Source organism: Canis lupus, chromosome 2 (assembly GCF_003254725.2).
Source record: "Canis lupus dingo isolate Sandy chromosome 2, ASM325472v2, whole genome shotgun sequence".
NCBI lineage: Eukaryota > Metazoa > Chordata > Mammalia > Carnivora > Canidae > Canis > Canis lupus.
In genome coordinates, this window is record NC_064244.1 from 45,629,924 (window position 1) to 45,656,679 (window position 26,756).

The 26,756-nt window shown below is 40.3% G+C and overlaps 1 protein-coding gene and 1 long non-coding RNA gene across 22 annotated transcripts in view; one reads left to right on the top strand and one right to left on the bottom strand.

Annotated features, from left to right (window-relative positions):
- PDE4D (phosphodiesterase 4D) overlaps positions 1-26,756 on the bottom strand; it is a 1,438,885-nt gene that overhangs the window by 1,165,476 nt on the left and 246,653 nt on the right. For 13 of the 20 annotated variants that reach the window (XM_049097700.1, XM_025448311.3, XM_035713046.2 and 10 more), the window contains one exon: positions 9,063-9,123. The exons of the other annotated variants lie outside the window; for them this stretch is intronic. The gene's annotated coding sequence lies outside the window, so the exon portion shown is untranslated. The remainder of the gene's footprint in view (positions 1-9,062; positions 9,124-26,756) is intronic. 20 annotated transcript variants of the gene reach the window in all.
- LOC112660649 (uncharacterized) lies at positions 7,174-25,289 on the top strand. 2 transcript variants are annotated; one of them, XR_003137120.3, is made up of 6 exons: positions 7,174-7,519; positions 9,750-9,897; positions 10,809-10,855; positions 12,410-12,575; positions 22,512-22,579; positions 23,638-25,289. It is a non-coding gene; the product is annotated as an uncharacterized LOC112660649 (long non-coding RNA). The 2 variants fall into 2 exon arrangements; XR_003137121.3 differs by lacking the exon at positions 10,809-10,855.

The following is a 26,756-nucleotide window of genomic DNA, read 5'->3' on the forward strand; positions in this document are numbered from 1 at the left end:
AGGTAATAGAAAAGCAAAATAGAAAAATAAACTCGTGATAAATTCACTGAATTGAATTCCTCAGAATACAGTGGCATCGTACAAGATGAAAGATGAAGTAAATTTCATGGGGGTCTTATCCCTTCTTACGTATTTCTAATCTGGATGAAATTCCCCAGTTACTAATTCCATGCTCCCAGGAGGAATCTGGACCCAAGGCGATCAGGAAATTTATCCAGATCAAGGAAAGAAGCTTACTAGTAAGAACTGCCTACAAAGTGTGTACTGTGTCCTTTCCTAATCTACTAGAGATTATCTATGAGTAGTGTTACTGTGATATTGTATTTATAACCATAGGAAACTGTCATAAATTCCTGATCTTAGATATCATCTTGATGACAAATTCCATCCATTTCAAAAATCCAGTTTATAATAACATTTTCTGTGACAAGCAAGTTCAACATTTTTCAAGGCAGTGTCTTCCATTAATGGACAATTTAACTTAATTCAAAACATTTATTAAATACCTTTTGGTGTCAAGCACTAAACCAGACTCTCTTTACACAAGATGAGTAAGAAAAGACCCCTGCCTTCAAACAGCTCATAAAGCAAAAGGGAAACCACAAAATACATCAACTATCACCTATAGTTTACCTATAGAGCTCTGAAGACTCTCCTGGCAGTTTTATTCCCTTCCTGGGATGAGTACTAAGGAAAGAGTGGCTACTTTTACTTTGCAGATGAGCCTGGTCATAAGTGGGTAACACGGAAGCAGTAGAAAAAGGAAAGAAAAGAACCATAATTGGATAAATTTAAGAAACCTTCTCTGAAGATTTGATGATTATTAACAATGTACTATTTTTTTTAAGCATCAAGTCTTTCAGTAAAACAAACAAAAAACCCAAAAACTATTTGGGTACATTTAATCTGTGCTCACCCCAGCACCACCACCATGATCATCACCACCACCACCTATCGAAAACCCGAACCATTTCTTATGTTAAATGTATTAACATTTCTTGGAAAATTTACTGAATAAAAGCTTCTCTAAACCAGCCACATGTTTAACAGTGATAAACTGAGGCTCAAAGACACTTTGTGAATTACCCGCCAAAGTCATAGCAGCAGTAGGTGTGGCAGAAACAGGGCCAGAGCCCGGAACACTAAGTCATTCCCACGCTAATCCTATGGCCTGGAATCACAGACACCAATGGTACTGACATATTTTGGGTACTGACTGACAAAACCAGCGTTATTTTAGCACAGAGAAGGGAAGTACTACAAATACACAGAGTTGGCAAAAAAAAAGGGGGGGGGGAAGGTCTAAAGTATGCAGAAGTCAACAATACAACACAAATTTAAAAAAAAAAAAAAAAGCCTGGGCACCTGGGTGGCTCAGTCAGTTAAACAGCTGCTTTGGCTCAGGTCATGATCCCAGAGTCCTGGGATGAGGCCCGTGAATGCTCAGCAGAGGTCTGCTTCTCTCTCTTCCTTTGCCCCTCCCCTGCTCATGCTCTCTCTCTCATGCTCTTTCTCAAATAAATAAACTGTTTAAAATAGAAAAGCCTGTCTTCTCAATGTGGAGGAGATACTAGTCACAATGAAGGGATTAGACCAGTTGCTCTCTAGGGTGGTCAAGGTCTCCGTCAACCTGTTCGAGCACCAGAGATAAGGACTTTATATGGATGCAACTCTGTTCATATGAAGTTGATTATCCCAGAGGAGGGGAATGAACAACAAAAGTCAACAATAACAGAATCCTTCTCTGAAAACCACCTAACTTCACAATGAATTCCTGAGGGGGCTGGTGTCCTCTACATTGGAACTTTCATTAAACAAAAAGGACAGATTATCATCCACTGGGAAAGCTATATGCAGAGTCCTGCCTGAAAGAAAAGAGATGGACTTGATAAAATTTCAAAGTCATTGCCAACCTTTCAAGACAGGTTGTGAGTCAGAGGCTGGCCATCCTGCCTGCCTGTTCTCAAGGCTCTGCCTCACATTCTACTTCTTTGCCTCACCTTTTTGATCATTTTCTTGTTTACTGGCATCTCTGCCTATCTTTGGGGAGACCTGAAAATGAAGTAAGGCTGGCAACAAGTTATTATACTGAATTCTTTCCAAGAGAGATTTATTGTTTGAACATAGAATACAATAGAAGGTAAAAATCGTGGCTAAAATAGGATTTCAATTACATGTGTGCTTGTGTGTCCCATTTCTTGATCAAATACAAACAACTCTGAATATTGGGATGGTAATTGTTGGCCAAGCCAAATGAGAGAGGAAGTGCTCTGGTAAATGTTCTGAACTTAGATTTTCAGAATCAATTTTTCTACTGCAAATCAGAATCCATGAAATTTTGACCTAATCCCTTTTCTCCCATATACCCTCCCCTAAATATCTCTTTAAAATTAGCTGCTAAAAGAAAATGACTCTGAGAAGGCTTTAGAGATGTTTCAGTGTGGAACCCAATCGACAACCTTTCTATTCAATTTAACTTCACTTTAAAACAATATAAAAATAACCGCAACACTAAAATTCATCTCATTAAAATAAGTATATGTCTGATTTTGGCTTATCCAAATTAATTAGTTCTAAAGGTCTCTAGGTTAATTTTGCTCATCATGAAACAAGGGGGTAGACTGAGTTTAGCACTTACAACCTAAAGATAATGCCCCAGGTTTAAAGATTTTAATGACCTTTTAAAAATCAATTTGCTTCGATTGAGCTCAGATCCTCTTGTCAGCACAAGCCAGAAGAAAAACCTCTCAAATAAAGTAAATAAGAAGAAATTGACAACTTCTTGGGCCCCATGAGTGCATGAAACAGATAAAAATGTTTCTGCAATTTGTTATTCTTTTGAATGCTCCCCTATATCTCACGTTCACCAGGAAGAGATGAAGTTCTCCCTGTGTCCTCCTGGTGCTAATCATGTCCTATCACTAGGTCAGGGACAGAACTTCAGTTCAGTCTGTGTAATCCTGCCATAGACAGCTCCACCCAGCTCTCTAGACACCTCACTAATCTTCCATCTTAGTGCAAGAAAGAAAGAGGGGGACATATGTGTACTAAGGCCCATGGGATCTACCATCATTACCCACAAAGCTCATCATCACCTGGCTAGGGCAACAACACCAGCTGCATTATGGGCCTGAAACAGAGAACGGGAAAAAAACAACTGTAGAGGGGATCCCTGGGTGGCGCAGCGGTTTGGCGCCTGCCTTTGGCCCAGGGCGCGATCCTGGAGACCCGGGATCGAATCCCACGTCGGGCTCCCGGTGCATGGAGCCTGCTTCTCCCTCTGCCTATGTCTCTGCCTCTCTCTCTTTCTCTCTCTGTGAATATCATAAATAAATAAAAATTAAAAAAAAAAAAAAAAAACAACTGTAGAGTGGGTTAGCTAACCCAGGTGTAGCTAACTCAGATGTAGCTAACTCAGATCAACTGAGTTGGTCCTGTCTTTCAAACATTGGAAGGTCTAATCACTAATTTCAATCATTTGTCAGTGGGGCTAAAAGACTTAGGACAAAAATACAGGAAAGGGGCAGCACCCTGTAGCCCGTAAGGAGTCTAGGCCTTTGGAGTCAAGGACACCCAAGGTCGAATCCTGACTCTCTCCCTGCAGGATCCCAAACCCTGACACTTCCTGTGGGACCTCGACCCATGACCTTTGATTGCTTCCTGTAAAGTCAGGATCATGGTAATTCCTCACATGTGAAGTCCCTATTAAATGGAAGTTACTAATGCCATCACCTTCTCAATGGAGGAGTCTCTGGACCCCAGGAAGCCACTCTTTATTTCAAATCCAGTATCCTGCAGAAAGACAAGGGTTTCCTTGACCTGTGATCGACTCTTAAAATGTAATGACTTAACAAAAATGTCAACGAGCCCAGGATCATCTCCAGCTTTCAGCAAAGCAGGATGTAAGTCACATTAGAGAAACCAGAGATCACCTTCTAAAATGCACAAACATCGTACACTTACTTTTCAACACTCCTCCTTAGCTTTGTCAGATACACCTGTGAGAGCATCCTTCCCACACGATAGGGTATTTATTCCATACCAACAGTGGTGGTGGGAGGCAGAGGGGCGGAGAGGAAAACCTCACCTCTCCTTCTGAAACATAACCCTGGAGAGAATGGAAAGTGGAGGAAGCAATACAGCTGGAATCAAAGTAAGATGTGCCTCGACTCTCTAATTTTTTGTGCTCTGTTGTTATTTGTGCAAAAGGAGAGACAGTCTGGATGGAGGTGGAGAAAGAGCAGTAGAGGAGAAATCACTAGAAATTATAAACAAAAACTCGGTCGTTGTGATTGACAGCTTCTCTTGGGACTTCCCGGGGGAGCCAATTAGTGCTGGTTGCTAAGGTGGGTTTTCTCATACAACCCTCTGTGCTAACACCCACCTGTGCTACACCTACTTCGATGAAGCGACAAAGCCTTTGTTGATGAGGTTTAGAACCAATCACCCCACAGAGAGAGCCCTGCTAAGTCTCTAAAGCAGATGTCTTAGGGTAACCAGCAGAGAAACACCTTTAACTCCTTATTGCTTTACTGGAAATCAAGACTCTAAAATAATGTTTTGACTCATTCTTTCTGTTCCTTTTTCCTTGGGCTCCTTATCACCTGAGGCAACAGTGACCACATGCTCCATGCAAGTTCTAACCCAACTACTCCCAAGTTCTACCCATGCTCCTCCAACTACTGAGCCTGTTTTCATAAGTGAGAGATGTCACAAGAGCAGATTATAAATCTGGCAAAAAACTAATGACAAGAATTAGTAATACGTCCAGAGTCACTGTCACTACGAGCACTGGGAGACACAGTTTGCATGAGCCCTACAAATCAGGTAAAGCAGAGCGTAACACTGTCTGGGAAGCGGCCTGGCCAAACTGTTCTTGGAGTAAAATTCTTCATGGTGTATTTCCACTGCTTCAATAAACAGAGCTCAGGATGCCTTGTGAATCCATTTAGTGTAACCTCACACAAACTCACTCCAGTTGTGTTATCTTGTCTACTAATGAATGACACCCATCCTCATGGAAGGCATCTCTACTTGCTTCCTACTACCAAACCAACAGGCAGCAACTTTACAAAGCCTATTATGAGCAGAGTGCTGCATAAAGCCCTGTGAAAGGAAAAAAAATGCCTCCAAGTCCTTGGCTTTGAAAAGCAAAAATGAGGGGCAGCCCGGGTGGCTCAGCAGTTTAGCTTTGCCTTCAGCCCGGGGCCTGATCCTGGAGACCAGGGATCGAGTCCCACGTCGGATTCCCTGCATGGAGCCAGCTTCTCCCTCTGCCTCTCTCTCTCTCTCTCTCTCTCTCTCTCTGTGTGTCTCTCTTGAATAAATAAATTAGAAATATTTTAAAAAGCAAAAATGAACAAAATTAACAAACCGGGGTGCTACTATGTGTAAAAGATAATAAACTAAAACAAACAAAAGAAAAACAGAAAGAACCTTGGGGAGTTCTGAGAAGGAAACAAAGAGATAAATGCAGCTGAAAGATTCCCCAGAGAAAATCAGATAGGAGTTTAATTTTTTTTTAAAAGGAGTTTAATTTTTTAAAGGTGAGACTTACATTGAGAGGGACAGATAAAAAATGGAGGCAAAGTTCTAGAAGTGGAAATGCACAAAATGTCAAGCCTTAAAAGATAAGACGGAAGATCTAAAAGATATTCAGACTCCCCTCAAGCTCAAATCCTCATGAAAATAACCAAAGGGAAATCACAGATAGATTTTTCTAAGTATTGTAGAGGCCAGATTCTCCCAGAGATGACTCTGCCTTCATCTCCCTGAGACAGTTGTGTCTGCTGACTAATTTGACCCCAGCACAAAAGAACAGGAAGGTACCTTAGCTAAAGAAATCACAAAAACACTGACATGAATGCTCTCCACCCCATCCCCATACGCTCTCATTTATGGGCTCCGGTCCTCTCCATGAACAAATTAAAGTTGGAGAAGATAACCCAGACAAAATGAAATCGAGAGAGACAGGCACTAAATTCCTTTCAAGGTCATTAGGCAAATGGAACAGGATGTCTCAAAAGGTGGAAAGGAAAGCCGGTTGCCAAATCCAGCAACATTAGGCAAAGTCTGTATCAACAAAAGCACATCAATCTGACCCTGAGTTACCACTGGGGCTGCGGGTTACGTCTTCAGGATCCATTCTTCCCTTTACTGGGAGGCCTCTGAGGTATCCTCCAGGTCCTAGGACTTGGATGAGTTGGGCAAGACCTGGGCACTCTACTCACAGCCCTCATGATAAACCATTTAAACTTGATAGCTAGGAAGAGAAAATGCACACTGTGATCCTTACTCAGAAAGGGGCCTTGAAAGGCACTCATTCATTTATTCCACAATTATTTTTATCAAGCATACATTCAGGCTTCACTGTACTAGACCCTAAGGATATAATGATGAAAACTACAGGTTATTTCCCGCTCTGTGCACCTCACAGGAAAAAGGACTAATGGTTAGAGAAGTGGACATAAGCTTGGCATGTTTGAAGAATGGAAACAACGGATCCACTGTGTTCTGATCACCTCCTCTTCCCTCCACTGGTGAGGGGGGTGATCCCCCTCTAGGGGTGTGAGGAGCCCCGAATACATGATAGTCAATTCTGGACAGCACATTTACTCACAGCTCAGGGGTGGCCACTGCTTGCCACACGGGGCCATGTGGGGGGTTCATTCAGGAGCAGAGTGAACAAGCAGACGCCATAGGAGACAGGTTTTGTAGTAACAAGAAGATGAGGTGACCCCCTGTTTGCCACAAGAAGATGTGACTGGCATGGTTGAATAATCCCACAGGCTGGCAGGGAACTAAAGCCCACCATTCAAAGGGAAGTAGGCACTGGGCTTGGTTCCTGTGAGAAAAAAAAGAAAACTCTTTGGCTAGAGTGCCTCGTCCTTAGGCCTACAAGAGGGAAGGGAACTTGTGGAGGGGCCCAGTTTTACCACAGGTCAAGGCAGCACATAACAGCGAACCTTATCACACAGGTGCACGTAAGTTCAAGGTCCAGCCCTGGGATTACTAATGTTCCCTCAGAGAGCCTCCCCATTCTTCCACCCCTCCTTCCCTCAGATGGCAGGACAGCTCAGGCACGCAATGGGTGCTGGGGGCCACCCACTCCTGCCTCAGGCCTCAGCCCGCTCCTCAAAACAATGCTACACTGGTTCTGGGAGGCCAGGCCTCCTTTCCCAGCCGAGCGCTGGGCCGCAGAGGAAGGCCAGGGGCTTCCGGAGGCAGTTTCTCTGACAACCGTACTCAGGAAAAACACAAAGGCCCAGTTCAGTTAGCAAACGTAACAGACCTTACAGAGAAGTTCCGAGAACGCTGCTGCCCCGGAGAGAGGCAACTGCTGGGCAGGAGCAGCTGCACACAGCCTGGGAGGACGCGCGCTCTGCTGCCTGAGGGCCGCACAAGGCCGGACGCAGGGAGCTAAAGGCAACCGGAAGGCCCAGCAGATGTTTCAGGGGTTGAGGGGGCTGTGACCAGAGCAGACCCTCTGGCCTTACACACAACGTTAACATCAGTCAATGTAAGAGAAATTGAGGAGGGGGGGGGGGAACTACTTAGAGTCCCCACATGTCTTGCAAAGAGTGTAATGTGCTTCCCCCACAGCAGAAGAACGCAAAACCCCCTGAAGGCTGAATCAGGGTTTTGGGTTGTTGCTTTTGTTTTTTTCATAAGATTTTATGAGAAGGGCAACCATAATGGTCAAGAGTCCAGCTGTCTAAAAGTTTTGTAGAAGAAAAAGCTCAGCTTCCCAATGGTGGGTGCGTTTCTCTGCTCGGCTTTCTCCCTCTGCACCCACCGCCCCGGGCAGCCCTGTGAGGTGCTGCAGGAGCCGAGAGGCCTCCAGCCTTTGGTGGCAGCACCCTCACTCTCTTCGCCAGGCCCAAACCCACAGGGGTGCACGGCCTGACCTCAATGCATTTAAAAAATGTCCAGGGGGAGGAAGGTAGAAGGCAGGCCTCTGGAGGTCACCGCCGAAGGTCACGCCCGTGTGTCTGTCTTCTGAGGCCTCTCAGTGAACCAGGAATAGAAAGTCGGGGGACACCCTCCCTCATTCTGTGTCCAGCAAACACTCTGTCCTCCCATGCTGCAGACCAAAGGACAATGTCCCAACCATCTTCCTTTAGAACAGACCGAGAGGACTGAAGAAAAGCCCAGGGTATTAACCATGACCCCTCTGGTCTCTGTGCAGGCCACCCAGGGACTGCCTGACTCCTCCTGCGTCTCTCATCACCAGAAAGTTCTTAGGGAAGCGACGGCTGAAGAGCAAACAGTGCCTGACTAAGGGGACAGAATGAAGCACTCAGAAAATATAATTAGCTGGGGACGCCTGGGTGGCTCAGCAGTTGAGCGCCTGCCTTCGGCCCAGGGCGTGATCCTGGGGTCCTGGGATCGAGTCCCGCATCGGGCTCCCTCCATGGAACCTGCTTCTCCCTCTGCCTGTGTCTCTGCCTCTCTCTCTCTCTCTCTCTCTCTCTCTCTGTGTCTCTCAAAAATAAATAAATAAAATCTTAAAAAAAAGAATTAGCTAGTTAAGGAGTGAAACCATATGTACATTTTGATTATAATGACATCAGAAATTTGTTTGGGGGAGGGGAAGGAGTGGAAAAAACATATATATGAAGAAGAAAGGAGATCCTCCTCAGGGTGCACACCTACCAGGTTCTCTCAGCAGTTGTAACCAGGACAGAACTCTTCTCTGTGTGGGCGCCTGTAGAGACGTTTCTACCTTTCTGTATTTTTGAACTGGTATTAATGAGACTGCAGTACATAAGTAAAAGCATTTCAAATATACATACACATACAAGATCATTAGAACACTCCAGAACAATATACCACCGCAGGAGCCATTTATTCTACGGGAGAAAGAACTTGAGCTGGAAACAGACACACTCAGCTTAGTCTCTTATTCACTGTGTGCACTGGGTGAGCCTCAGTTTCCCCACCTATAAAAATAAGGACAGCACCAGCTACCCTAGAGCATTTCCTCAGGAGTAAGTGTCAACTGTGAAAGTAACTTGCCTGCGACTGGTACTCGCAAATACGAGGAAATGTTCATTCCTTACCTTCTACACCACTTCTGTGTTCAAGGCAGGGATTCCATCCTCTATCTTGATTCAGGGCTCTCTGCAGAGATTAGATTGTGGAGGGTTTAACAACTTGGAAAAAATTATCAGACAGCTGTTTCTAGATCTACGATTGCAGCTTTATGGCACCAAAGAAAACACTCCTCCTTTATCTGCAAAATCTGCTGTCTGTGGCAAGATTTATCAGGCCCTTCAGGGCTTTCTGACAAAGTAAGGGCATCTCTCCTTCCTTCCCAGTTAAAAGGCAGGCTCTAGTGCGTGTGTTGCTCTTGGTGGTGGGTTTTTCCCCCCCTCACTTACTGCATAGCTTAAGGTTTTACAAAGACAGAACCATGCAAAGCCAGTTGAAGAGAGGTTTTTCTAGAAAGCCTTGCACTTTGCAGGCCATTCAGGCACCAGGCAAGGATTGGCTATGGGATCCAGCAGAATGAATGATACGAGTGCAGAGAGGCTGTGTTCTGCCCTGCCATCATCATCACGATCGAGGTCACATAAAGGAAATTATCAGATAACAGAAGGAAAAAAAATTCTCAAAGCAAAAATCTATCACCAAGCATACAATAATAAAATCATAAAGTATGGCCGGGGAGGAGGCGGGGCAGGTAAGAAAGTAACAGCTAACTAATGCAGTGTTCTCAAACACGTATTTTATTTGCTTACTTCTAGGAATCATCAGTGACTCAGAAGCTATTCCTCTTGGTCTAATAAAACCTTGTTCACAGGGAGGAGGAGGGGGAAGTTGCTCCCAAGAACAACAGCAGCAGCCACAACCACCCCAAGGTCTCTCCACAATCATTAAGGGGAACCTCTCCAGGTATGGTCTGGTGCCTCAGAGCCTGAGTAACTTCCAGAGTGCCCATAAGAAGCACATGACTGGAGGGAGGCTTGCGGTGTGATCCCAAGTCTCCCAGACACCCATGCTGGGGCAAACGCTAAAACCCAACATCTAATCCTGGCACTTCCTCCAATTCCCCTGTGGGAGAAGAGGCAACTGTTTATCCTGCATTTTCTCCTGAGTGAGAGAACTATACTGTAAAATATGTCTTAATCTGAGATCTCAAATCCTGCTGAAATTCTATGACAAATTTTCTGCCTATGGTCAGATGTTCTTCTTTTTTTTTTTTCTTTTTCTTTTTCTTTTTCTTTCTTTTTTTTTTTTTTTTTTGAGAAAAGCTTCTTATCATTCTTCAGGTCCTCAATGAGGTGTATGGTCCAGAAATACACTAAGAACAACTAGACTAAATAATTCATAAGTTCCCTTCCAAATCCTGATTGTCAGGGCAAGTTTTTCTGATTATTAAGACAATGTATACTCATTGTAGAAAACTTGAAAACTGTAGCCAGAAAGAAAAATCTCCCGGGGCTGGGTGATGCAGAGGTAACCACTGGTAACATCTACATCAACTTTTTTTTGTATTTCGTATTTACGATGGTATATTCGATATTACTCTCTGCTACATTCCACATTGTCACACATTAAAAATTCTTCAAAACCAACATCTCTAATGGTCAAATAGCATTTCATTGTAAGGTTTAAATTGTGTTCTCTTTGGTGACCCTCCTGTTTTTGAACATTTATGTTGATTCTAATGTTTTGCCCTCATCAACAATGCAACATTTTCCAATGAATACTCTTCAACTTTTTATATTTTTTGAAGGTAATGGGGAGCTATTAAAAGATTTTGAGCATGGAAATAGCACAACTGTTTTTTTGTCTTATGACAGGGTAGGAAATGAACGGAATTGGGAGAGATAAAAGGCTTGGTGATAAGGTAGGTTATTATCTGAGAACCTGAATGAAGGAAGGGATAATGAGTCTAGACATGAGGTCCCTAAGCAGAACACCTACCCAAAAGAAATTACCGTGAGTCAGTGGTTCAGGGGGAGAAAGGAGAGTTCAAAATTAAGCTGAGCTTTCTAGCCTTCATGACTAGAAGATCAGGTAAACCCTATCCAAGATAGGGAAGTAAGGCTAAGAAGCTGGTTTGGAGACAGGAAAATAAGCAGTCTTAGCTCCAAAAAGTCACTGTAAGAATGGTAACCACACATGCAATTAAGCTACATGGCTTTTTAGTTGTAACAAAAACAGTTTAAAAAAAAGACTGATAATTTAGGACACCAATTTATAACATAAACTAGAAAGTAGAAGCCACGAGAACTCACTGGCAATATCATTTCTTAGCTCTTGAATGCTGAAATTCAAGTAATTAGCTATCAGTAATAAACATAAGGTGTAAGGCTAAACAGTGCTTCACTCAGACCAGAATAATTTTTCATCATCAGAACTATAAAACCCGGATTATTTTTAAAGATTATATCTCATTTTTTATCTTTATTTATTTTTAAAGATTTTATTTTTATTGATTTATGAGAGACACACAGAGAGAGGCAGACACACAGGCAGAGGGAGACGCAGGCTCCCCTTGGGAAGCCAGATATGGGAATTGATCCCCAGGACCCCTGGATCTCTCCCTGAGCCGAAGGCAGACACTCAACACCTGAGCCACCCAGGCATCCTATTTATCTCTTTTATTTTACTTTTCACGGGTTATTTTAATCAATGCTATTTCAGGTAAATGAGGTAAGTGCTAGAGGAAAATAAAAGACAGACATCAAGGTCACTAACATGCAAATGCCACCACATGTCACAGGCCCAGAGCTCTATTTTGAGAAGGTCAACTAGGATTCTAATTCAGGGAAAATCTTTTTTTTTTTTTTTTTTTTTTTGGAGCTTTCTTATGACATTGTAAAGCCATTAGAAATAACAGGTAGAAATTTTCTCAATGGGGTCTCCACTTAGCATTCAAGCCCCTGCAAGCAACTCAGAAACAGTATCTCTGGACTTAGATTTAAAATGGCATCTTCTATTTAAAGATTTACCATGCTCATATATCTACATTATTCCTTATTAATGGAATATAGTCTTTCTAAAACTTCAGCTTACCAAGCAAGGATACACATGTATTTCTCAAAGGATTCTTTGACAAGACCATTTTTACTGATTTCAGGACACCAAAGAGAAGTGGGGATATGGATGGTGACTAGTTGGCAGGGAGGCTATTGCTGTTACTTCCATTTCAGTATAAGGTTACCATTTTTTTTTAATAGCCACCTTCCCTAATGTGATCCATCTATTATTGCAGGCATTTTTCATGTGCCAGGCACCAGCACTAGTGCTTGCCTGTATTCAGTTGAAGAAAACAGAGATTAAGCTCAGAGAAATGTAAATGATCACATTCTTTCCTTCTGACCAGGAAGTAAAGGGTTAACCAGCATCTTCTAACCTCTAATTGTCCAGTTTCACTTGCTGATTCTTTTTCTCACAGTCCCATACCCGGTGAGAGGAAGACTGACTACTTACTTACACAAGAGTCAGAGAGGCATAATGCCCACAAAATATGAAGCCCTATAAATTAATTCTGAAAGCCGGAGAAAATGCCAGGAGAATGTTCTCATAACCCCAAGACTTGCCTGTGTAACCTGGTTTTTCAGGTAAGACAATGGGAAATATGATACAAAGCAGCTTGACGTGTCATTTCAAATGAAGCGTGGCACTTAAATGGATTCAAATTGAGGTATACGCTGAACTAGACCATCCATTTACATATAAAGGAAAAGGAAGGTGAGATAATTTGAGAGACTGGCACACAGTATAAAGAAGAGCAAAGTATCTCAAGACCGTGATCTATGCCCTAATTGCAGGAGAAAATGAAACTTGAGGTCGAACCCTGAAAAAATAACACTTAGATAAGTAGAGGAGATGAAGAATGAGGAGATGGATTTGAGGCCAATTCCTGAGTGTAAGTGCATGAGGAAAAGCACAGAAGAAGCCTAGCTAGTTCCCAAGTGAGCGAGTAACAACCCAGGGAGAAAGACCCCACCGGGATTCAGTGTGCCAGGCTCCCCCTATAGGAGAAACACGGATACTACTTTGCCCTGCGATGTGCTCTAGAAAGGGAGGGACCATCAACCTTCCAGATGGAAGTTACCAAAACTGTGCTCCGCAGATTTGCTAAAGAAGAACTGACAAAACAGAAATCCGAAGAAGCTGTAAAAGCCAGATGGCTGCTAGGGTGCAGAATCCCGATCAAATACTAACAGAAGGCCCTGGAGATGCTACGCTGAAGTGCTTCACCAATCCACACGCTTATTCATTCACTGTTTATTCACTCAATGTTGGGTTACGTTACAAAAATTTCCCTAGGCAAATTCGTGTGTAGGAAATGAACTGCAATCTTTCAAACCTGGCATTTCCTTCAAAGTCTGGAACTGCAACTCCCTAAAAAAAGGGAGCTCCATAGATGTGGAGAACTTTTAGAATGGCCTGGCTTCACCACTCACCAAAGGAAAGCGCTAGCTCTGTAACCTGAAGGAGCTTTATTCTTCTCGGCCCTACTGCTAATTAAGTGTACACCGGGCTAATTAAATGTAGCTCATACAACCAGAGAACCAAAGTAGAAAGAAGAGGTGAGAATTCAGAGTATGGAATTGTGTCAGTAAAACAAGAATCTCCATCTGGTTGTCGAAGAAAATGGAACCTAAAAAAATAAATAAATTACTGCTGTAAGCATATAAATAATAGAATCACTAACATCCTTTTTAAAATTATGATACTGTGGAAGGAGAAAATATGCTATTCAACTATTTAGAATACTCCTCCACTTATCTTAGGTCTACCTTCTCAGAAATCCTTCTATGAGAACTGTGATAAACTGAGAAGCTATTTCCCATAAAGCCATTTGTGTCTTTCTAACAGTTCTAACTACCTCAACACTGCTCTCTCACTGAGCTGCCATGACAAGCTCCTTTCTACATACTTCTGGGAATTTTGTTTATTAATATGTTTGAAGATAGACTGCAATATAGACACTGGGCTTGATGCTAAGGACACAGTGGTGACAAAGGTAACCTCTACCTTGAGGATCCTGTTGAGAAAGACACATAAAGGAAATGAGGCTCAGTGTGATCACTCCAACACAGAGCATAATAAAAGGAAGGTAGGTAAGGCCTTCTGAGGGGTGGGGTCAAGGATGGCATTTGTTCACAAGCAGTACCTTGGTAAAAACAAAAAACAAAAAAAGAGTAAGGATTAGGCACATGGGAAAAAGGAAACACACTCAGTAGAGGCATCACCTACTTAAAGGCTTACAGAGAAAATGGTGCACATGGAAAATGCATCGATTAAGACAGAAAGAATTCCAGGAAAAGGTCAGCAAAGTACCAAACCCTTAATGATTTTTTTCTTACTGATTTTTAAACTGAGGTACAGTTGACATATCTTATTAGCTTCAGGTGTGTAACATAATGGTTTGGTGATTACATACATTGCACCATAAGTGTAGTCACCATCTGCCACCATAGAAAGTTATTACAATATTGTTAACTATATTTCTTATGCTGTACTGTACATCCTTGTGACTTATTTTAAAACTGGAAGTTTGTACATCTTAATCCTAGTATTTTTAAGTCATATTAAGGAGTTTAGACTTAACTCTAAGAGCAACAGAGAGTCACTGAAGCATTTTAAAGATGAGAAGTGGGATCCCTGGGTGGCTCAGCGGTTTAGCGCCTCCCTTCGGCCCAGGGCGTGATCCTGGAGTCCCAGGATCAAGTCCCACGTCAGGTTCCCTGCATGGAGCCTGCTTCTCCCTCTGCCTGTGTCTTTGTGTGTGTGTGTCTCTCTCTGTGTGTCTCTCTCATGAATAAATAAAAATAAAAATCTTAAAATAGTAAAGATGAGAAGTGACAAGAATAAACACTCTAGAAGCTATATGGTAAATGGGCAAGAAAAGGCCAGCCCAAAGGCAGAGAGGTAAGTTAGCACACTGCAATTTAAGAGAACATGAACCAGAGTAGTGGCTGTCATCATGGGGAGAGTAGATGGATTCAAGACTAGTAGAATCCATGGACCCTAACAACAAGTTCCATTTGGAGTAGAATGAAAGAGCGAGAGTAAAAGATGACTCCCCAGTTACTTATCACTGAGAGAGTGCAGAAAGACAAATAGATATGGTGGAGAAAATTAGTTCTATTAGGGGCACACTGAGTTTGAGGCACTTTGAGAAATTTAAGGAAAGGTGTCCAATAAATGACTGGTCAGAGAGAGAGATCTGTCCCAGCCAGGTAGAGTTCAAATTATCAGAACATGGGTGTTTCTTGATAACCCTGGAACAAGATATGCATGCCCAGTAAGAATGCATAAAAGGAGAAGAGATTTCTCTGAAGATATTAGTCCCAGGGCATTGTCTCAAGATCCACGTTACTTTAAAGGGGAGAGATCTAACTCCCTCCCAATGTACTGGAATGATTATTTCATCACATTAACCAATTTTTAATTGGTATTGAAGAGGAAAACCATGAAAGATAGTGGGTCAGGCAAATGACAGTGGGAGTGTAGAGGAACATAGAAAGCAGAATGCTCAATATTTGTTCTGGAAAATAAGGATGGCACCATCATAACTGGGATTCTTACGCAAATGAGAAGAAACTTAAGACAGTCACCATCACTTGAAAGGGAATAGGGGTATGTGCTCTTCAGTGACTCCACAACCTGGGGACAGGAAACCTGGGAAAGATCATGTGAGTTCTGTGGCCTATTGGCAGTTGTCACCTTTAGCTGCATTCTCACTTGTGAAGTTTTTAAAAGCGCAAGTGTCTAGTGTCCTGTAGACCCTTGTTATTCACTAGGGTCCCATGGGAGTTTGCTAATAATCATCTCAAGCCTCATACCAGACCAGGAACCTCAATCTATATTTATAGAAGATTCTCCAGAAGAGTTATATGCCCATTAAAGTTTGAAACACACTGCCTCACAATCACTTGAAAGTCTTCCTTTTTTAAAGATTTAATTTATTTATTCATGAGAGACACAGAGAGAGAGGCAGAGGCAGAGACATAGGCAGAGGGAGAAGCAGGCTCCCTTCAGGAGCTGAATGCGGGACTCTGGGATCACGCTCTAAGCCAAAGGCAGATGCTCAACCAGTGAGCCACCCAGGCATCCTTCACTTGAAAGGCTTAAGGCAGGGGTATAGCTTGTAAATCTGCATTTTTAACAAGTTCCCAAGTGCTGCCACTGCTGTAGGTCTGAGACCATATTTTGAGAACTTCTGCTCCAGACCAATTAGCTCAGAATCTCCCTAGGTGGAATCCAGGCATCAGTACGTTTTAAAGCTCTCCAAATGATTCTAATTTGCAGCCAATGTTGAGAACTACTGGTAAAGATATTTTTTCTGCTCCTGATTACATAAACAAGAAAATGATCATGAAAAGCAAATATCTTCTAAACAGTGGCTTAAACTCATTACCAAAGTGTTTTTTAATGTAAGATAAATTTTGATTAATCAAAGCAGAAAGAAAAATGCTGCTTCATCCTTAGTGACTCATTTTCAGAGACATGTTTGGTTGTGGTTGAAAAAAAAGGTCATCATAAGTAATCATTATTTTAATCATCACAGACACTATCAACTCAATTTATTAACTTCATTTTCTGCTTATTCTTATTTAATTGGATATTGGCACTTTGAAGCCCACAGTATATTTTTAACAAATTACATTTTTTAACAGAACCAATACTGAGTAAGTCATTGTTCTCCAATCAGTCTGCAAAACCAATTCTAGCCCTCCTGTTTGCTTTAGTTTTTTTTTTTTTTTTCTTACTTTCTTTCTCTAGGCTTTTCAAGTAAGAGTTTAGATTGAGTCATTTTCCCTTTTTCTAACAGAAGCATCTAGTGCTATAAACTTCCCTCTCAGGACAGCTTTAGCTGTGCCCCACAAATTATATGCTACATTTTTACTTTTATTGTTTGCTGTTTTTTTTTTTTAATTTCCCTTGAGATTTCCTCTGAGACCCATGAACTCTTTTAAAACATTGTTTAGTCTCCAGGTGTTTAGAAATTTTCCTGTTTTCCTTCTGTGATTGATTTCTAGCTTAATTCTATTAGGGTCAGAGGACCACAATTGTCTGATTTCAATTATTTTATTTTAAATATTTTATTTATTTGACAGAAGGAGAGTGGAAGTGCATTACGGAAATGGGGAGACTCAAAGGATGAGGGAGAGCAAGAAGCAGACTCCTCACTCTCAGGGAGGAGAGTGAGGAGTCTGCTTCTGTCTTCTTGACCAATGCTGTCTTCTTGGTCTCCTCCCTGAGAGTGAAGCCAGAGGCAGACTCCATCGCAGGGCCCTGATATGACATGAGCTGAAGACAGATGCTTAGCTGACTGAGCTCCCCATGTGCCCCTGATTTCAATTATTTCAAAATGAAATTTTTTATGTCTTCAAATATGATCTATGTTGGCATAGTTTCTGTAGAGGCTTGAAAAAAAATGTGTATTTTGTTGTTGAGTGGAATGTTCTTGAATGCTGATTAGATCTTGTTAGGTGAGGACAGTGTTGACTTCTTCCATATCCTTGATGATTTCCTAGCTAAGCTATTTTATTAATTATTGAGACAAATGCATCGATGACTATAATAGTGGATTTGCCTGTTTTTTTTATTTCAGTTCTATCAATTTTTGCTCTGTATTTTCAACTCCGTCATTTGCTTCATCCGTATTTAGAAATGCTGTCTTCTTGGTTAAACAGCCCTTTTAACATTACATAATGACCCTCTCTGTCTCTGGTAATTTTCTTTGCTCTGAAGTCCACTTTATCCAATACCAAACTTCCTGTCTTTCCTGTTAAAACCTGCTCTTCCTACAGATTTCCCTATTTCAGTGTTTCCTTACTGACCCATTAACTTCCAAGGAAACCAAGACACTAATTGTGATCATCCTTTATTCACCATTTCGAAAAAGTCACTACATTTACTGATTCTCCATCCCAAAATACTTCAACTTCATTCCTTCTGCTTCTCTCCACTGTCATCTCTGTGGTACAGCTATCATCTCCCCTTTGCACATGTGATTCCCACTGCCTGGAATACCTTCTCCCTCTTTCCTTTCTAGCCCACCTGGAAAACTTCTACTCATTCCTGAAAACCAAGTTGAATAATGCTTTTTTCCTCCATTTTCCCTAATATTTCTAAATCCTATGATTCATTACAGTTTTTTCTACTATCTCTATCTTCCCCCATAGACCATAAGTTCCTCAAGGGAGGGATCATTCATCCATAGAGCTGTAGGTCAATTAAAAAAGGTGGACAATGAATTCCAAAAGACTTGAATTTAAACTTTAAGCTTTGTCATTTCCCAACTGTATTATCTTAGATAGTTCACTTTTTGTCTTGTCAATTGAGTAGATTGCGAATAAATTACAGTTGGCAGAGATATTGATCATGCCGACCCTCAGTATAGATGAGTGGACTATGAAGCTATGAAAAGCTTTAAACTACTGGTCTATGATCAACTTCAATGTCCTCTCAAATATGAATATCATTTCTGCATGTGTAAAGAGCAGAAAAGTTTAGAAGTAACTAAATTACTTAATTTACCAGCTTGTGTATTTATAAATTATTTATGATAATGCCTATTTCAAAGGATTATTGGAAGGATTTATATACATTAAAGGATTACCATCTAGCGCAAAGTACAGTAGATGGCTGGCACTCAACAAATTTTGGTCTTACTCATCTTTTTTCTATTTTTTTTCTTTAAAGCCATTTTTCCATTTTGTTTTCTTTCTGCTCTTTTCTTCTAAATATTCTTCAGTCATTTCTATATTTCTACTTCCTCTATTTTCTATTCATTTTCTTTACCCAAGTTCATTCTTCCCTTATATCCTCATTTTATCTTCATTCAGAGTACAGGCCACATATTTCAAAGATGACGGTTCTTCCACTCACTACGCAAGCACACGAACACCACACCATCACTCCCAAGTATATTAACTTTGAGTGTTGAAAAATTCTATCCAGAATCATTCTAAATGACAAAAAAAAAAAAAATCTATGGGAGTTATAAGAATTTATTTTCAAGGAGAATAAATTTCATTCATGGTAGTTTTAACAAGACCAAAACTCAGAAAAGATAAGCAAAAGAGGAAATACAAAAATAAACAGATTATACTGCAAAAGAAATAGTATTGTTTCAAACAATATTCTTCCTATATGAAACAAAGTGGTCATCCTCATTCTCAAAGAACCTAAACTGTTTGAAATTTATGTGACATAGCAATATATCTTTAAAAAAAAAAAAACAGGAGAAAGACCTAAATATAGATTTCTTTCCCTAAATGAGTCCAGAAACATTAATCACCCAAGATGATTCAGGAAAAAAAGGATTGCAAAATGTAAACACCTGTGATATGCTGCATTTGATCTGTGTCACCAGTGGAGACTAAAGATTGCATTTGTATATTATAAGTTGGAAGTCCTATGGTAACATATTTAATTTGGTCTAATATGGAGCCTCTAGGGTTTTCAATGGCAGTAGAACCATGTTTTTGTTTTTGTTGTTGTTGTTGTTGTTGTTGTTTTTAAGTAGCGGCTCCTGGAAATCATCACAATCTCTTGTTTAGAAACCCGATGGAGCTAATCATCACCAAAAAAAAAAAAAAATGCATCCTTTCAATTCATTCATCACTGAATCATTATAGAAGGCCCACTATGTGCCATGCCCTGGGATAATGTGACATCAGTGAACAAATGAAAATTCCTGCCCTCACGGAGGTCACATGCTGATAGGGTAGAAGACAACACACTTAATAAATAAATATTATGTTAAGCTTGAAGGTGGCAAGGACTGTGAAGACTAAATAATGCAGCGAGATCAAGATTGTAATTTTAAAGGGAGTCTGGAGAGGCCTCAAAGAGACGGGAAAATTTGTGCAAAGACTTGTATAGATGGAAGACTGAGCCAGTGGATACCTTGATGAGAAAACTACCTCAGCAGACTTACAACCAGTAAAAATGCCCTTGAACAAGAACATGCCTGGCATGTTCTAGTATCAGCAGTGAGGCTGGTGTGGCCGATAGATTAAGAGACTAGAGTATTGGATATGAAGTCAAGGAAATAATGGAGGCCCAGATTATGTACAATATTACAGCTGAATTGTGTCCATCCAAAATTCTCATGTTGAAGCCCTAATTTCCAGGACTTCAGAATGTGACTGTATTTGGAGATAGGTGCTTTAAAAGGTCATTTTAAAGGGGGACCATTAATATGGGCCCTAATCTGACTGATATCCTTGTAAGAGGAGGAAGTTAGGATGTAAAGACAGAGCAATGACCATGTGAGGATGCAGTGAGAAGGTGGGCATCTACATGCCCAGGAGAGAGGCCATCAGAAGAAACCAAATCTACCCACACCTTGACCTTGAACTTCCAGCCTCTAAAGTGCCTATGGTTTAAGCCACACAATCTGTGGTATTTTGTTATGGCAGCCCATTCTTCCTAACGTCACAAGACCAAGCCAAGTAAGTCCAAAACCATGATCGCTTATTTCTTTTAATCTCCAGAGAATGAGGGATAGAAAGAAAGCTAAATCAACTAAGTTTCAGAAAGGAAGGAATACGTGCCAGCAAAAAAGAGACTCACCACTACTCCCATCCTTGGTTTGATGGGAAGAACAAATCTGTGATGACAGGAGTAAGGAGAAAACAGATGAACCCTTAAAAATGTTCAATACTGGGTAGCCCCAGTGGCCCAGTGGTTTAGCATCGCCTTCAGCCTGAGGTATGATCCTAGAGACCCAGAATCGAGTCCCACATCGGGCTCCCTGCATGGAGCCTGCTTCCCCCTCTGCCTGTGTCACTGCCTCTCTCTCTCTCTCTGTCTCTGTCTGTCATGAATAAATAAATAAAATCTTTAAAAAAAAAAAGTGTTCAACACTACATGAGAGCTCATGTGAAGGACAAGATCCTATAGAACCTTATTCTTAGAGGCGGCCACAGGCCTGACCCTGAGACATATAGGCCTTCCCTCAAAGGCACAAACTTTCTGAAGGCTAAGGACAGGGGAAGACAGCTGAGCAACTGACTCCTTCATTAACCTTTATTATCTCCTCATTCTTTTAATAACTGCTGAATCTGTAGTGATGTCACCCCTGTCATTTTTAATACTGGTAATTTGAGTTGCCTATTTTTTTCTCCATCTATCCTGGCTATTAGGATATCAACATCATTAATCTTAAAGAATCAATTTTCATTAATTTCTGAATCAATTTTTTCTCTTTCTAGCCTAGTGATTTTTTTTTCTCCTTTGAGTTTGTTCCTTTTGGTTTCTTAAGGTAGAAGCTGGGGTCATGGATTTGAGACATTTCTTCTTTTCTAATCCAGGCATCCAGCCCCCTAAATTTTTCCCAAAGTATGGACTCATGAGTTGGTAACTCATGAGTTACATATAAACAAACTTTTATATGTTCTTGAACAATTCCAATTCATTCAAAAAGACTTAGCACTTTCTCTTCACATTTTTTCTTTGACCCATGGTGTATTCTTATCCTATGGTTACCTTAAAAAATTACCACAAACTTGGTGGCATAAAACAACAAAAATTTATTTTCTCACAGTTCGGGAGACCAAGACTCCAAAACAAGGGAGTTGGCAAGGCCACACTTTCTCTGAAGCCTCCAGGTTCCACGTCTTGTCTCTTCCACCTTTTGGTGGCTTCTGCCTATAGAACTCTTCTTTGCCTCTATCTTCACAGCATCTTCTCCTCTTGTTCTCTTCTTTCCTTTATAAGGACATCTCTCACTGGGCTCAGGTCCACATGGATAATCCAAGAGTATCTCATCTCAATATCCTGAATGCTCAATTACATCTCCAAAGACCCTTTCCCAAATAAGGTTACATTCACAGGTTCCAGGAGTTAAGACGCGGACATACCATTTTGGTAAACACAGATCACCAAAGTACACATGGGTTATTCAGAAGTATGCCATTCAGTGTCAAGATATTTGGGATCCTTCCAGGTATCATTCTATTATTGATTTTTCATTTAATTCCACATGTGCTTAGAGAACATACACTATAATACTCTTAAATCTACTGAGGTTTACTTTGATGGCCCCAAAATATAATTTATCATTGTAAATGTCTTGTGTGAATTTGAAAGGAATGTATATTCTGCTGCTGGAATGCTCTAAAAATGTCATTAGGACAAGTTAATTGATTATGTTTTTCAAGTCTTTTATATTCTTACCAATCTTCTATCTACTTATTTTGTCAATTAATGAGAGAGGGATAGTGACATTTCTGACCATAATTATGAGTAAAATGTACTATATTATCATGTTTTCTAATATTATCTACATCTTGTGCCCACAGGTTAAATGATATCTACACAGATGGATATCTACTCTTCTATCAGGAGTCTTGAACATCTTTTGTTCTATCTTAGTTCTACTTTTTTCTACAAATTCTGATTGATATGGGGGAGATATTTGATTCTGCAAAAATTTCAACTTCAGTTTTTACTCATACTTTAAAATTCAAAATATACTTTTTTCTTATAAGTGTTATAAATTATGTTTATGTTCTTGATTTCATAAGCTGTCTGCTCCAGATCATTTGGTGTAATTCTGCATACAATCAAAGCCACTTACAAAGCTTTGTGAAAGGTACTAAGTACTCTACTAAAAAAGTTTTCGGTCTTAAATATTTAAATAGAAATGAGAAATCTGGTACATTTTTTTCCCAAGTATCAGTTAGCAAATTCAAAAAGCAGATTATACTAATTACCATTACTGAGAAGTTACACATCATGAACTCAAATTTCTCTTTATGAGGCTTAATGTAGCTTAATGCTTTACCTCATGGGAGTTACAATATGGAAAGGAGACATAAAAGATTTGGGTTGATTGGTTTATATCACATCAGTGCCTGCAAAATGCGCCAGGTCTCCCAGGGTATCTACACTGTCTGAATAATTCACCTCTGGGCTGTTGTTATATTTGAGGGAGGCAAATGAAAGTCCATGAGCGGCCATCTATCCACAGAAAAGCAGCAGGCCAGGACTGCATAAATTTCCCACATACTGAGTGAAGTTCACTATTAGAAAAAAAAAAGTCTTTCTCATATTAATCCAGTTCTAAGAAACCAGCTGAATGAGTACCTTAGAGTCTCAACATCAAAATACACAGGACCATCTATAACAACTAGCACCATGAATGGAGAGATGAAACATGAGCCAACAACACAATATGGTAAAACTGCAGTTTGGCATAGGAGACAAAATTCTGTTAAAACTGTCATGCAAAAGTACAGAATATCCCAGTTTGGGAACCTGATCATTATTTCTTTATTTATCATTACCTCTGGTTCAGGTGCTATGCAAGATAGTATGGGGGGGGCACTAATATGACTACTAACTCATCTCCAAGAAATTAAAAGTCAATTGATGATAAAAATGAATAATGAAAGACAGGTTTGCCTGTATTGATGCTATTATAAAGTCTCTCAGTAGTAGGGTTATCACATGGGCAAGAGGTCACTGAGATAACCTCCTACCTAGGGAAGGGAACTCTCAAGTGGCACTTTTTAGGGACATTTTCTTTGGCCACCAGACTGTTCTCTAGAGTAATTGATGTGTATAGGCCTTATCTATAATATTGAAGTTTGAATTAAGATACAAATGCATTATATGAGAAATAATTGTGTGATTTTCTTTTGGCTTAAGGTTTACAAAGCCTGGCGGTTCACTCTGAGATGGGCTCTGTCACAAAAAGGAGGCCTTAGGCCTTAGCGGCATTTCTCCAGGATAATCCAAGGCAACAGGACACCCTCCTCATCTGTGCCACAGCTGTGGCATCTTCAGAGATCAACCAAGGAAAATCTTTCTTCTGGATCCACACCAGACAGGTTTACCTGAAGATTCTTCTCCACCGTTAGGACATCCAAGAGTTGTGAGAATCACTAACACTTCACTCATCTTCCTTCCCATGTGAAAAGGGAAGAGGAGTTCCTGGCTTTTAATTTACCTTAGTGTTAGAAGCTTTCTTATCTGACACATTCAGAATATATAGTTAGCTGGTTTATCAAATAAATAAATAAATATACTGAAGTTAGGGATCTTTAAAAATAATATCTTAAACATTCTTTATGAAAATATTTAAGAGTACACAGTTTACTACTTCTTTGATGTAAGGCCGAGGCCTCTGCTTTATGTATAGATCTTCTAGTTAGATTTCTACATCCTGTTAAGCATATCCACTATGCATCATCCACCATTTCCAGTTTTGTTCTTTATAATAAAGCAAGAAAGTTAAAGACACCTGAGAAGCAACCTGACTTGAGAATCGTGCTATGATGCTTAGTCATTCACATTTTTCACAACCTTTGTGACTGGCTTACCCATACCTAACTCAAAAGCAATTTTTGTCTAGCAAAGTGACTAGCACTCTATTTTAGTTTTCATATAAACATTCCTCTTGTATACATTAGTTTACAGAATAATTTGTTATATAGTAAAATAACTAAGTACAACTGCCATCAACAGATTGGGGACTCATGATAAACATACATACCACAAGGGGGGCCAAAATACACATTGATGTGCAAAAGAAGAGCCTCCTAGAATGTCATAGACATTAGCATGTAGACTTTATGGAGGAAAGAGAGAGCATCAGTTGATCCAGGTAGCTGATTAACAGAAGATGGGATATGAGATATTCTGCTGTTAACTTCTTAAGCATTTGGCTTTTTGCAAAGGCCTACTTATTTAGAAAGGAAATAAAAGGAACCTACCTAAAGTTCCTCTCTACAATCAGAAAATCACCTTAATTAAAATACATAAATATAAATAAAAATTATAGAGAAAAAAACAGCGAATGCTGTCTGGATTTTAAAAATAAGAAAATGAAGTTTCAGAAAATAAAGGATGCAAAGGAGCAGCAGCAGAGGAAGACTTCTATCCCACAGCTCCTCTTCAAGAAAAAGCTTGTGTGACTCCAACACTACTAAAGCGAGCACAGAGATAGGATGTGCCAGTTCTAGTGCACTTCCACCCAAGTTCATAGACTCTCACGTGCTGCCGCAACTTCTCAATGTCATCAACAACGAGGTGCACTAAAAATGACCTCAAACTTGGACAAGTGAATGGCACTTATAAATACAGGCCAGTGGACCCCATGACTGCCTTTGCATGTTTCTAAAACTGTTAAAATACAAGGGCACCTGGGTGGCTCAGCCGGTTAAGCATTTGCCTTTGGCTCAGGTCATGACCTCAGGGTCCTGACACTGAATCCCCTGCATCAAGCTCCCTGCTTATTGGGGGATCTGCTTTTCCCTCTCCCTCTGCCCCTTGGCTCTGCTAGGGTTCTCTCTCAAATAAATAAACACAATCTTTAAAAAAAAAAAAAAAAGGCTATTAAAATGCAGTCATCAGATTCCAAGATTTGAAAAGCATTTTGAAATGCCTCATAGTGCATGTGTAAAAGGGACAGACTGATTTCTTTCTGGCCAAAAAGCTTTGATGGAATAGTGTCGAGGAAGGAATTTTGGTTGGCCAACTTCAGGTAAACAGGATGCTCATTTAATACTCCACTTGCTCTTCCCCTTACCATGAGTTCAGGCATGGCTACAACCAATCTGTGTCACAACAACCCAGAAAACATGGTAATTCTTAAAAATGCCATAGGAACTATTTAAGAACTAGTAGTAGTCTGTGACAATGACAGAGGGGATATATACACACTCTGGAAGAAGCTATACAATTATACCATTCCCCTGAAATGTGATAAGCAATGATGGATATTTAAGTATATTTTCCAAAGATATCAACATTCTCAAATACCATTTATGATGATGAAACCAAGTCACGGCTCATTTTTCTTATATTTCATCTCCACAGATGTTCTTACTCTAAAACTATACAGACACTTGCTTACATAAAATAAAACATCATAAATTACAACTCGGCTAAGATGTGTGTCAGAACACCTGCAAATGATACTTCTGTAGAAATCATCACAGCATAATTTCATGTAGCCACTAAGTAATTCATCACTGATTATTTTTGAAACTTCAGTCCATTACACTGACTACCATTATAATATTTAACCATGAAATGTTTGCCCTCATTTTTATTCATATACTTCATGGACCATTTACTGTCAGCTATAAAATCATTTGAAAGGTAATTGACTTTACAGCTGAGAAAAATAAGAAGCCTCCTAAACAATCTCAGAATATTGACTTAGTGTCATATAGGTAGGGATGAACTTAAATTGCATGTGAAATTGGGTAAAGGTGACTTTTTTTTTTAATGAGCACTTTCCAAAAAAATAAATGAAAAGAGTAGCTTGCTGATGTTCAGCTGTCCCTTCCCTTAATAATAAGCTTCTTAATAATAAAAAGCGTAGCCACAGAGGGATGAGAATGTTAAAATGCCTGAGAGTATTCACAGTTCAAGAAACAATTTAGTGTCAAGAGTGGCTTCAACTCAAACACCCGCCATCACTGGTCATCACGAGACAACTTTAGAAACTGCACAAGGTAGGATTAGGGAGGTGGATGGTGCATAAGGATGGGATACTTTATCCCACAGACATGCCTTCAACAAGATATGTTTTATTTTCTGAGAAATACAAAACATGATTACATTCCTAAAGTCTTTAATGCCCACTCTGTGTGTAAGGCACCATTCTAGATACCACAAAGTAATGCAAAGATGATAAAAACCTAATTTTGTGGCCTCCAAGAACTTAAGGTCTAGAGAGAAGATAAATACATGAATAATTTTAGTATAAAGCTTGTACTAAAAGGGCTACAAACAACAACAATAACAAGAATGCACCC